Source organism: Acomys minous, assembly GCF_964271855.1.
Source record: "Acomys minous genome assembly, chromosome: 1".
Classification (NCBI taxonomy): Eukaryota; Metazoa; Chordata; class Mammalia; order Rodentia; family Muridae; genus Acomys; species Acomys minous.
The window spans coordinates 185,611,114-185,624,753 of NC_140483.1; positions in this window are offsets into that span (position 1 = coordinate 185,611,114).

Consider the following 13,640-nt stretch of genomic DNA (forward strand, 5'->3'; position numbering starts at 1 on the left):
TGGGGTAGACCATGTCAACAGCAGAGAATGCAGCTGAACTGAGGCCCTGGGACAGTCAAGCCTTCTCTGCTTATAAGGCTTTGGTATCAGATGACAGGTCAGTGGTGGGGCCAAGCATTAGATGTCTGTTGCTTTATGGTCCAGGTGTTTTGGGCCTTATGTGTTCAATAAATTCTAAGGACTGGTTTCCCTCACATGATGTTAATAAAAACATGTGCCCTCATAATCCCAGTTCACAGTGACTTATTTATAGGGTGGTAGCTAAATTAGGGTTACTATCACTGTCATGAAACGCCATGACCCAAAGCAAGATGAAAGGTGAAGGGTTTATTTGGCTTACAGGTACTGGCTCACAGTCCATTGAGGGAAGCCAAGGCAGGAACTCACACTGGGCAGGAACCTGGAGGCAAAAGCTGATGCAAAGACTCTGGAGGAGTGATGCTTACTGGCTTTCCGGAGTTTCCCCTGTGCCTCATTCAACCTTCTTTCTTGTCAACCCAAGTCCACCAGCCCAGGGTGGTATCACCACAATGGACTGGGCCTCTCATGTTAATAACTATCTAATAAAGTGTTATACAGACTTGCCTACTACCTGATCTTACAGAGACATTTGCACAATTGAGGTTCTTTCCTCCCTGATGAATATAGTTTGGATCAAGTTGACACAGAACTAGCCAACACAGACGTCCTGTCTGCTCCAATGAGTGAGTAATTTATCCCTCCATGGCTCGTGGTGATTGGCAAATCATGACAACAAAGATTGAGGACACAAACATCCTCTGGCCTCAAAAATGGAGTCAAAAGATGTTTGTAAAATATAGTTTCTTGGTGCAAGGAACAACCTGAAAAGCAACTCTTTTACTTAGTGTTGAATGACTTAGACCATGCACAGCCTGATCGCAGCACAGTTTTTGACCATATGATACCTTTTTAAAAGAATTTCCGTTCTGGCCATTTGATCATTCTAAACCTTTAATAGGGCTGTTTTCTTGAAATTGAATTTTCGACTGTCTTTTATATTTCAAGATATAGTTCCTTTTCCAGAGGTGTGGCTAACAAGTATTTTTCCAACCCATAAGCTGTCTCCTTGCTCTGTTAATTATTCTATTTGTTATAAAAAGCTTTGTAGTTTGGTGCCATCCCATCTGCCTACTTTGGCCTAGATTGCCTAGGCTTTCCATGGCCCAGATCAAGGTCATGGGTGTTTCTTCTGCTATGTTTCCTCCTGACAGTGTTACAGACTGGGTCTTACAACAAGTTTCCAATCCACTTAGGATGTGACTGTACATTTTTAAATGCAAGTTGTGTTTAAAGTGGGGCAGCAGGGGGAGGTGGGAGGGATGTCTGATTTCATTCTTCTGCACGTAAATATTCAGTTTTTCCAACACCACCGTATAAACTCTGCCTTTTACGCCACTTTTAATTCTTTGAGACTTAAAAAGAAAAAAGACTGTAAAAACATGGCTCTCTTTCTAAGCTCTCTAATCTATTCTGTTGTTTGAAATGTCTGTTTTTATGCTAGTAAAAACAAGAGGTAACTATAGCTTCATAACATATTTTTAACTCAAGAAGGCCTGAGTATTTTAGCTATTCAATATTTTTTCTAATCCCATAGAACTGTAGCATTTTTCTCATTTCTCTAATATCACTGGTTATTTGCTAGAGACTATAGTGAATCTGTAGTTTGATTTGGTTACTATGGAAAATTCCACACTATTGATTTTTACAAGCCTTGAACACACATTATCTTCCTACTGACTTGTATTTTCTTCCAGTTCATTCACCACTATGTTATTCTTTTCAGAATGTAAGTCTCTCAGCTCCCTGATTAGATATGATCCTAAGCGTGTATGTGTATGTATGACCATACATGCTGAACTCACCCTCAGTAGTGTTATGGTGTCACACAGAGTTCTGGTTAGACATGGTAACACATAGAGTGCTGGTGATCAGATTGCTGCCGTACCCCAAAATGCTGGTGACATCCAACAGGTCTTTTTTCCTTTCCTATTTAAATGAATTTTCTTTCTTTTGTTGTCTAATTTTTTTACTAAGAAGGAAGATAATTCTTAAAACAAAATATGGCAAGTAGCAATTTACCTGGAGTCCAGCTTGGGACCAAATGGTTATCCAACCAAATGGTCATCCCTGAATACATGTACATACAAGTAACATTATACAGAGTGAACAGGTTGTATTTGTGCATTTTAAAAAAGTATTTTAAAAGAAAATGCCTGTTTTAGATGTATATTCAAGACGCTAAAGAACACATTGAATAATTTTAAGTTTGTTGCTACTCCTTGCTTTTCAGATAACTCAATTCATTTTCCTGACTGTTTTCTCTTCATTGGCAAATACTAGAGGAAAAATAAAAACTTTCATGAGGTTTTGTAGGGTTATTAAGAAGTAAGATTCATCATCATGTACTCCTTGAATGAGAACATGACCCCAGGAGCTCAGAGGCTATGCTTTGAGAACCACTCCTATGAAAAAAGCATCTTAGCTTTTCTCCTCTGTCAGGGAACTGCCACTCTTTAATTCCTAAAGCCTCTGATGGATTCTGTCAGTTTCTAAGTAATTCTTCTACGTAGATCCCAGTGTTGGGCCTGTGTTATAGTCTTTTCCTCTCTGTACTCTGATAAAGTACTCTGACAATAGGAACTTAAAGGAGAAAGGGCTTACTTGGTACATACATGCAGATAATGATATTGCAGATGAGTCAAGGCAGCAAGGACAAGAAGCATCTGGTCACATTACAGCCATAGCAAAGAGCAGAGAGAGGGTCAATGCCTGCATTCTGGTGCCCACTTCATTTTCTCTGCTCGTCTACAATCCAGGCAATGATGCCATCCCAAAATGGGAGAGTCTTTTTGCCTCAGATAACATAGCCAAGATAATCCCTCAGGGATATCCCCACAGTGTAACCTAAGCTAGACATTGAGACCTCCTTCCCAGGTGATTTTAGATTACACCAAGTTGGCAGCTAAAACTCATGGAAGGAACTGTTTCTTTATGTTTGAAGACAGAAGATAGTAAAACATTGCTGGTGTTAGTAGCAATAATTTCTGACCATGACCAAGAGACAGAAGCAACCCATCTGCAGTAAGAGTGATTGAAGGATTAAAGCTGGGGAGAACACCAATGTCAGTGTTTAGTTACACATATCCAAGTCTTTCATGTGTGTAGCTATAGCGACGTTCATGAGAAGCATTCACTGCCTCCACTACAGAAGGCCCTCATACATCATATACTGTAGGTGTTTCTTGGTTTATGACATGATGTTTGATATAGCCCAGGCTAGACTCCAATTCACTGCACATCTGAGGATGACCTTGACTTTTTGGTAGGTTGGCCTCCGCTTACCAAGTACTGGGACTGAAGATTTGCCACCATGCCCCAGCTTTAAATCTTTTACTTAATCAAAGGTGAGAACTCCCATCTCTGTACAAACTTAAAACTCCTATGTTAGGACCCGTCCCGGCAAATTCTCAGTGTTGTAATGGTTTCTCCCTTTGGCCTTCCCCCCAACACATTGCAAGCTCTTGGAAAGTAGCATAAATATGGAAATTTGAATTTGAATTCCTGAGTTAGAAAAATAAATACATAGATGGTTAAGCAAACACAAAGAGGGGGAATACCGTTACAATACCATCAAGTCTTCCTCTGTTTCTTCCTAACTATTCCATTTCTTTAAATCTATACTAAAACATTTACAAATTATCTAGGGCCCAAAGTGAAATAACATCAGACACTTCAAATATCTTCGTTGAGCAGCTTCTTAAGTTTTATAATGGATTCTGAGGAGAAGTTCATTAATAAAGAGCACATACTAACTATTCCTGTAGAGAACCCAGGTTTGCTTCTCAGTATCCATATCACCTGGCTCACAAACTGAGTGTGACCCTGGTCCCAGGTTATCCGATGCCTCTGGCTTCTACAGCCATTATATGTACCTGTACACACTCACATAAAGACACCATACTATACCAAAAATAAAAACAATAAATAAACATTTTTAAATTTTGAAACATATGCTTGCTTGCTCAGCTAGAAACGATGTTATATGAGCTGATAGAAATCTATGACTATTATAAAGTTTATGATCACTGTGGTTTATAAAGGCAGAGCCCATACACCTTCCCCACTTACAATATCTCTGTACTCAGGAAACTTGAAAACTAATTCCCCAAGTCATTAGGTAAAACTCATCCAAATTTAAATTTTATGCCTCTTTAAGCAGTGTTCAAATCTCAATTTCCTCATCGGTAACCAGCACTGTCTCCTTGGGAGCCTCATTGTGCCGGTGTCCTTTCAGCAGTACACCAACTACGTGGAGCATGGGATAACTGTCTATACAACTTTTCCTTTCTCCCAGGAACGTTATGTGCATCTGGCTCTTTCTGCTGTCCAGGCAGAGTCTCCCACTCAAGCTAAACACATTAAAACTTTGGCTCAAATAAAATACAAGTATTTCACCCCATCTTCCCACCTTTGGGGACTAAGCAAATGGATTCTGTAATAAATTGAAATGGCGTCACAAGTGATGGCAGGCCTCTAAAAGATGTCTGTGAGGAAACGCAATGGCAAGCAGCCTTCTCATAGCAAGCTAAGACAACCATTGTCTTCATACTAACTTGGTGAGTTGAACAAATTATTGCAAAAATGCACAGTAATTCTATCACATGCAAAAGCAGACACATGCTGATTTTACTGAGAAAGAATGTGGGCACCTGTCTATGGGCAGTTTACAAACCCTGGGTTGCATAATTCTTAAGACAACCCTGGTTGATACATACTTTCCACTACTTTTGCTAACAAGGTACTTAGCTCTCAGAAATTCATTCAATCTGCTGGAGGCCCCAGAATGTGTACCTGTTATCCCAAACATCCACCACGGCCACTCCACTTGCCCTAAACAATACAGGCCAAATATGCCGTGCTGTCCCACAGGCAAAGCCGGTAGTGTAGTCCCTGCATCACCTGAAAACCCGAGACTGAGGTTCTTCCCTCAGTACCTACTAAGGGTACAGCCCTGGCAGCACCTTCACTTCCCCAAACCTTAAGTTTCTTGTTAGTAAAATTGGTACAAAGACTTGCAGGCCCAGATACCTATGTTGCAGAGTTCTGAAATGCCTTGTGCTCTCCAACACTCTTATACAAAGTGCACTATTACTGTCCCTACTATTACCGTTATAATTCTACACCATGTTCTTTGGGCAAGACATTTATGTTAAACTGACGTAGCATATAATTGGAGTACTCAAGTTAAATGAATGAAGTCAGCTGTCCGACTCCTTTAAGATAAATGATGTTATTATAACATAATTGTATAACCCCATATAGCTTACAGCAGCAAAAGGATGTGTATTTCACATGCCCTCCTATAATTACATCCCCGTTATAATTTTGCAGTTAGTTGCGATGAGCTCTGGTCATGAAAACATGCCAATTTTGTATGGGATTGAAGTCTGCCTAATTTTAGCAAATTGAGAGTCACACAAAAGAAAAGAGATAAATACTATGTTGTTATTTTTCATTAGAGAATTGCTATATTAAGAGGCTGTGATCCAGCTGTGTTTGTTTAAATAAAAGTGTGATTTGAATACCTCCTACAGCTAATGTTCCTGCCAATGAATAAAAGATAAAAATGCAGCTCTCGTTAGATGGGAGTCTCTGCCTTCTCGCTGACTCGGAGATGTATTGTTCCACAGAAGGAAGTTAAAAGCATGGATATCCGACCACACGCAGCGGCCTTTTGTGTATTGTTTCAGGCCATATCACTAATAGATTTCTTCCACCAAGGCTCCCAGCAATTCAGCTGTGTTCAAATGCTCCACTTAACTGTGGGAAAAAATATGAATAAAATAGTAATTATGTCTAAATGGCAAATCCAGCCCAGCTCAGTGCCACAAGGAGGAAAGTAAACAGGAACAAATATGATTCAGTAAGGCATGGTGTTCTTCAGCGTCCTCATGATAATGGGTTGGAGCCTCCTTTATTTCTTCTTAATAGATTCTCTCCCTTCAAAGCCTGTGCCTCTTGCTCTCTCCCTGTGTATCCCTCAAATGCTGGGATATTCTCTTGAAATTCATTGTCCTACAGACCGCCTACCCTCCATGAAGGATGAAAGGGGCTGGCCAAGTTGTAACTCCAATGCAGTAGAGTCCTAAATCATCTAGAGTGATGTGTAAAGAGGCAAACATTGACTAGGTAGGATTAAAACTGTCCTCTGGCTGATCACAGAGTGATGGTCAATAGATGTGAAATCCACATTCCCTAGAGCAATCGTGAGCCCTAAACAACGTCCTTATTTTACTACTTAGTCCTGTCTGTCCATTCTTGCCACTACCACGCTTTGTCTTTTAAAGTTATACTTTCTGACCAGGTGGTTTTCTATTTTCTTATAGATGCACAGTGGTGCATGTGTGCACACACACACACTGAGAGAGAGAGAGAGAGAGAGAGAGAGAGAGAGAGAGAGAGAGAGAGAGAGATTTTCTCTTTGGCTCACACCCTCACATGTGTAACTCCCCATTTCTTTAGGACTAGAATAATTTCCCACCTAGAGAGTTCTGCTCATTTATGTAATTCCATTTGAGGATCATCTTTCAGAAACATTTTCTGTCTCCTCCATAGGCACTGCAAATATGAGCGAGCATTCCTTCTCTGGAGCAATACCTTGCTCTGGCTATCCTCATCCTCAGCCCAGGAAGCTATCCTGGCTTAGAGAGTGGTACCCTTGGGATCTTATCCTTACTCCCAGGTAGGAGGAAGATATCTGTTTATTTCTTTCTCCCCTATTACTTCCTGTCATTCCTTATCATTTACTAGACTAACAGCCATCAGAAACAACTACTGCTGACACACAAAAGCATTTTTTCAGATATGTTGAGCTGAAGTCAAGAGATACACAGTTGTGTTTACCTATTAAGTTTACTTACATGCATCTTTGAATAAGACCTGGAGAGTTGGAGCTATGTACCCTGAAGGTCCCTGACCTTGACCAGAACATTATAGAGCAAATGACAGATGCATGGGTGGATGGTGGGATGCCTAGACAAATGATCCAAGCTTAGGACTGGTAACATAAGAAAAACAAAAGTAAATAGCAATAACAGCCAAAATTAGGGTGAACTTACAGCTCCCTTTAGAAAACGGGGCTCTTATGGACACAGTTAGGTGAAACTGAAGGAGAACTTGTGCGTGTGGATGGCGCCTCCCAGCCAGAGAGCGCAGCAAGGGTGACTCATTCGTGACCACAGCGGAGCCCATCGTCCTAAGGGCATAATTACCTTAGAAAGGCTATGCTTTGTTGCACTAACAACCAACCACTGAATAATTTAGAAATGATATTTAAGACAACTGAGGAGGAACAAAATCTGTTTGAGATGCCCTTTCATTGTTGCTTCTTTCAAAACCTCAAGTCTTGGCTAACTAGCATAGCTGTCTCTTACTTTGAAAATATGTAGCTCTTATCCAGAGCATTTGCTTAATATGGGGAGTGAAACAAGTGAACCAACAAACTCAGACTTGCCACCACTGAGGGCAACACAACAAAAGTGTTACAGTATGTCACCACAGTCGTACCTTCATGGTGTTGAAGGATTTTATTGTTTGGTGGGGGCAAGGGGGAGAAAAAACATTTGTTTTTGTTTTTGTTTTTTGTATAGCTATGCATACTATTTAACCTTGCTGAGCTTCAATTTCCTCTTTTCCAAAATTGCATTAACAGAGACTATAGAGATAGCTCAGTCAGGGAACAGCTTCCTGTACAAGCATAAAGAACTGAGTTGAGGTATACAACAGCTACATAAAAAGCTAAGCATTGCAGCACACATCTGTAATCACAGCACTGGGACAAAGGAGCAGACATGAGTAGATCCCTGAAGCCACTCGGCCACCCAGTAAAGCCAATCAATAAACTCTAGGTTGAATGACGAACTTTATTTCAAAAAGTCAGGTGGGGAGCACTTGAGAATGACTGACACCTAGTATTAACCCGGACCTCCCTGTACACGTAAGCCCATGCACACAGTACATTCAAGCAGGTAAACACACACATAATTCAAAAGTCCTCAAGAACAGAAAGATACATGACTGTAAAACCTATAAAAGAAAAGCTTTCAAGATAAATAAACAAACAAGTAAATGTAAACAAAGCAACAAGAAAACCAGAGTATTTCACAAAAGAGTGAGTGTGGGCCATGTATTTTAAAATAAATTATAACCACAGATACTCTGGCCGCATGTTCAAATGGGTTTTATTGCAATTACACAGCTTGCGCCCAATTTGGAAGAACTGATGTGTTAGAACTGACTTAATTTAGGCCAAGTGGAGGTCTGGGTGGCCGACTGCCAGAAGCCATGGACTCTTGAAGGCTCTGGAATGTTAGAGAGGGCCTGGCTTACACGTCTTAAGTCAATTTAAATAACTCAAATGCCTGAAGCCCCAAAGAAATCTGTTCAAACGGTAACATTTGTGATCAAATTAGCGGTACATGGGTTTTACCAAGGATGCAGTGTAGGAATGAAAAGTAGATGCGAAATCCTGCTGGAGTGTTGATTAACAGCAGAACTTCCTGATCTAAGAAGACACGAAGAATGTGTTTCTTTGTTCCTTCAGACACGGTTATTGCTAGCACCTCAGTAATAAAAACCTGACACATCGCAGTTTGCTGAGGTGTTAGGCAGACATACTTTTTATAAGCTGAACAACGCTATGGCCACTGTGGTGACTTTGGTTCCATTATAAAAGGTTCTGGGAAGGAGTGTGCAGACACTGATGGATCTGTAGAGAAATGTTGGCAGGGAAGGACTTTAACAACGTCTAACACATGTACACGTGCGACTTCAGCCACACACAAAACTCAGAGGGCCTAGCCAATCATGGTGTACAACACAGTCACTGACTCCCCCTTGGAAGGATAAAGGATGCTGCCCAACAGACACAGGGACTTCTTTTCAGATGGTAATACTTGGCAGCAAAAAAGTGAAAGAAATAAAAATATTTGTTGTACTGCAAGGTGTTCACACAGCAAAGAGGACTCTCTCTCTCTCTCTCTCTCTCTCTCTCTCTCTCTCTCTCTCTCTCTCTCTCTCTCTCTCCCCGTGTCTGTCTGTCTGTCTATATCTCTCTGTCTGTCTCTGTCTCTCTGTCTCTTTGACACACACACACACACACACACACACACACACACACACACACACACTTAGGTAATATCAGCTAATTGTACATGGCCTGCAGCCAGGAAACCACAAAAAGCCGTGATTAAAAGCATGCATTTGGACTGATCTTCACCTAGTTCTGACAACTTGAACAAATCACATAAACGCTTCAGGTTATTGTTCTTCCATTGAGGGAGTTCATATTCTCTGCCTGCTCGGGAGTGAACGGCACCGTCCTTCGGGGTCCTTGGACAACACCTGGAAGGAAATGCAGGCTTCGTGTCTGCTCAGCATCTCAGAGAAGGGTTTGAAGGGAGGTGATCCTCATGCTCCTTCTCTCATGCCCCAATTCCAATTGCCCAGCCTCATCCCCAACTCTATACAGAACACACGCAGGGGCCTTCTTTTCTTCTTCTCCCATTCCCTGTAGACTCCATAGACTCTCCTTGGCAGAGGCAGCCTTCCTTCTTCCTCTGGGTCTTTTTGGCCCCTGACCTGCCAGCCTATCCCCATTCCTTCCCGCTAGCTCTCAATACCTAAAAGCAAATACCTGGAACCCCCTAGTGATCACACACACTCTCAGAAGCACTGCCCGCTAGGCAACCCATGGCCACCACAGTCCTAAGATGCAGAGAAGCAAATGAGAACCGTTGGAGGTTGGTCTGGTGTATTTTGATGCTCGTTATTGCTTGCTGGCTCTTTGTCCCAAGACTGCTATGTAACCTTGCCTAAAATGTTATTCCTATTTGACGAATGAAAAGCCCACACACCTGGGCGGGCAAGTGGGAGAGGCATGGGTAAAGTTGCTGGGCTTTGGGAGACAGAGAGAATCTTGGGAAAGGGAAGGAGAGGTGACAGAGGAATATGAAGAAAGAGAATCACCATGGGATAGAATAGAGCCGTGTGGCCCACAGGAAGCACACTGAAGCTCTGTATGGAAAGAGACAGCCAAAGTAAAGGACAATAGCAAGTATTTTTGCAATATGGATGGGAGGTAGTCCAAACAGAGATTATTGGAAGCACATGGAATGGGATGGAGATTGAGAGGTATTGAAGGATAGCTCAGGAGGTAGCATCTGCCTTGCCCCAGGTAAAGGCTCAATTTAAAACACATCAAGTGTCTGTGTTCTTATTGATAGTTAGTGGATTAGAAAACACTGCCATAATAATTAGCCTAATAATAGAAATTTGTCAGTCCCTACTTACAGATTAACCACAACAGAAAACCCATAAGACAAAGACAGGACCGGATAGCAACACCTAGAATGGTAATCATCAGAAACACAAATGCCTTAGCTGCCCGTGTGACAACACAACCAGTGACAGCTAGGACAGAACCATGCTGCTAGAGCCCAGCAGTCCTACTGGAGTAGGCTCTGGAAAATGCAATACAGGAGAAGCAGAAGACAAGGATTTCAAAGTAGTCAATCTGAATATGCTCAAAGATCTTTAAAAAGATACCAATAAGTCCATTAATGAAAGAAAATGTGAACAATGGGATGAGATGAAGTAAACAGTTCAAGATGTGGACGGCAGAAATGGGATCAATAGCGAGAATCAAACCTTAGGGATATCTGGAAATGAAAAATGTAGGAACTCCATCCAACAGGAAATGCAGAGGCAGGCCTCAACAATAGAATACGTGATGTGGAAGAATTTCCAACACTGAAGGTAAGATAGAAAAAATGGACACATCAGTCAAAGAAAATGTTAAATCTAAAAATTGTTCAGGCACAAAACATCCATGAATTCTGGGACATGGTGGAAACACCAAATCTACAAATAATTAAAACAGGAAGAAAAATCCAGGTAAAAGGCAGAAAATATTTTCAAAAAAAAAAAAACCATAGAAGAAAATATGCCTGATCCAAAGAAAATGGTGCCTTTCAAGGTACAAAATGCATAGAGAATACCAAGGTGAATGAACAAGATACAGGATACAAATAGTCAAAATGTTAAACATACAAAACAAACAAAGAATGTTAAATCTGAAAGGGAAAAGGCCAAGTAACACACAAAGACAGAAATATTAGAATAGCATCTGACTTCTCAGTGGAGGATTTAAGAGCCGGAAAGGCCTTGATGGATGTCTCCAAGACGTAAGAGACCACAGGTAATAACCCAGGCAACTTTCAATCACGATATATGGAAAAAGAAAGACATCCCATGATAAAACCAAATTTAAGTAGTATCTTTCTACAAATCCACTTCTACAGAAGACTTTAAAAAGAAAATGTCAACCTGGAGAGGTTAACCAACCTCCCCACCCCCCCCAAAAAAAAAAGAAAACACAAGAAAAAATAATACCATCAGCAAATAAAAAGAATGCAGGAGACTTTTCTGTACTAACTACTGCACACTGCAAAAACAAACAAAGAAACAAACAAAAATCACTGAAGAAGGCTAGAAGGAGCATTAAACCGAAGGTTTAAAGGCAAGAACTCAGAAAGCAATTTGATACCATGTGCATTTAGCAAAACAGCAACAGTACTAGACTCTCCCTAAGCGCCTCCCTAGCCACAAGGACTTAACCAGGTTTAGAGTACCAGCTGTAAGTAACCTCCCTTGGAGCAGGCCACAGATCTCATCAGCAAGTGGTAAGTTTCATTTTTAGAAATTTGACCAGGGCCTTTAGAATATTTTTCATGTCTCCATTCTTATCTTAATAATCTATAAAATAGTTATGGTGGAGTATGTTTATATACTAATTTTGCATCTTTATTTTCACTGATCTAATATCAGTAGATCAACATTTGCCCATTTGTTGCATACATGATTTTTCCATGTTTGCTGAATTCCTGTTTCTTTTTTAATCTTACATTAAACTCTGTGTTTTATGTTTTTGTGATGGATGTCTGAGAGTTCAGAAAATATGAGCCATTTGCTTGAATTAAATTAACAAAACAATTTACTCTTTTCAATTTTTGTCTTTAGGTTTGTTGGGCACCCAACGTGGTTCTGTTTATCCCCACAGCTCAAGTCAGTCCTGTGGCTGTTCTATCAAAATTGCAAAGAATGGTGATGGTTTGCAGAGTGAATAGTGAGGAAGTCGTCTTCCACCCTCGTGTGGATGCAGGGCACTGTCATTCTGCCCTGTCAAACGGCTCTTTCCCTGCAAGCACCAGCTGACTCCTGTTGGATACTCAAGGGGAGTCACCAACACATCTCTGGAATTCACTCTTTCTTCATCTCTCCCCTCTCTAATACTCTGACCTATAAGATGTACATACACATGGTATACACACATTCATAGCCACATCCCCTCAACAGACAGGATCTAGCAGGCTATGTGTAGATTTACAGCACCCTGAAAATTGCCTCAAGATCCTAGTACAGGACAATTGTGATCTCACTTTGTTTCTTTCCTTTTTTGACAAAAAAATATATAATTGTGTACTTTTTTGTTTTTGTTGTTGTTGATTTCAGCTGTCAGCTTGGTTGTTTGCTTGTTTCATAGTTATTTTGAGTAGGTAAACTTGTTCTCTGTAATTTTATCTTGACAGACAGTTGAAGTCTACCTTCTTCTTCTTTGCTTGAATTTCAGATATGCTTTTCATCTTAAATATTTTAAGTTCCTATTTTTATGTATAGTATCATACCTCATTGTACTTATGTCTTTCTTTAAGGCCTTGAATATGTTATTTAACCACTGTAACTTATTAATACTATCTGTAGCTCTTGTCTGACACTTTATGCTCTGTTTCTCTTCATTAATTTTCTTGAGAGTCAAAACTCATTCTTTCTGCACATACTTAGAATATTTTAATTAAGTCATGTATTGATTAAAGGATTTTTTGTTATTATCTTTTATAAGTTTGATCAACATTGAAATTGTTGATAATCACTTTGATGTTTTCAAATTTTATTTGTTAATATTAGAAATTATGCATTCCCCAGTGTTGCTGTTTCTCTCTCTTCTCTCTTCTCTCTTCTCTCTTCTCTCTTCTCTCTTCTCTCTTCTCTCTTCTCTCTTCTCTCTTCTCTCTTCTCTCTTCTCTCTTCTCTCTCTCTCTCTCTCTCTCTCTCTCTCTCTCTCTCTCTCTCTCTCTCTCTCTCTCTCTCCCTCTGTCTTCAAGGTTTTTCTGTGTGGCCTTGGCTTCCCTGGACTCACTTTGTAGACCAGGCTGGCCTTGAATTCACAGGGATCCACTTGCCTCTGCCTCCCTGCTTGCTGGGACTAAATGAATGTGCCACCTGCTTGGCTTGTTTTTACTGTCTTAATCTTCCAAAGGTATTGTCTCTCCAACTTTTCAGTGTGCTCAGCAAGGCCTTTAAACTCCGGCCGATTATCATGAAACATAGCTCTGTATGGTGTAACCTCCCTTTCCACCTTATGAAATGTTGCTGTGTGACTAAACATACCAGTTAGCCAAAGATTCAGAGCTATTCCATGACATTTTTTTGAGCTTGTTTGTTCTTAGCTCTATTCCAATCAGCAGATTGGGCAATGAATTCTTGCTACTTCTACCTTACTA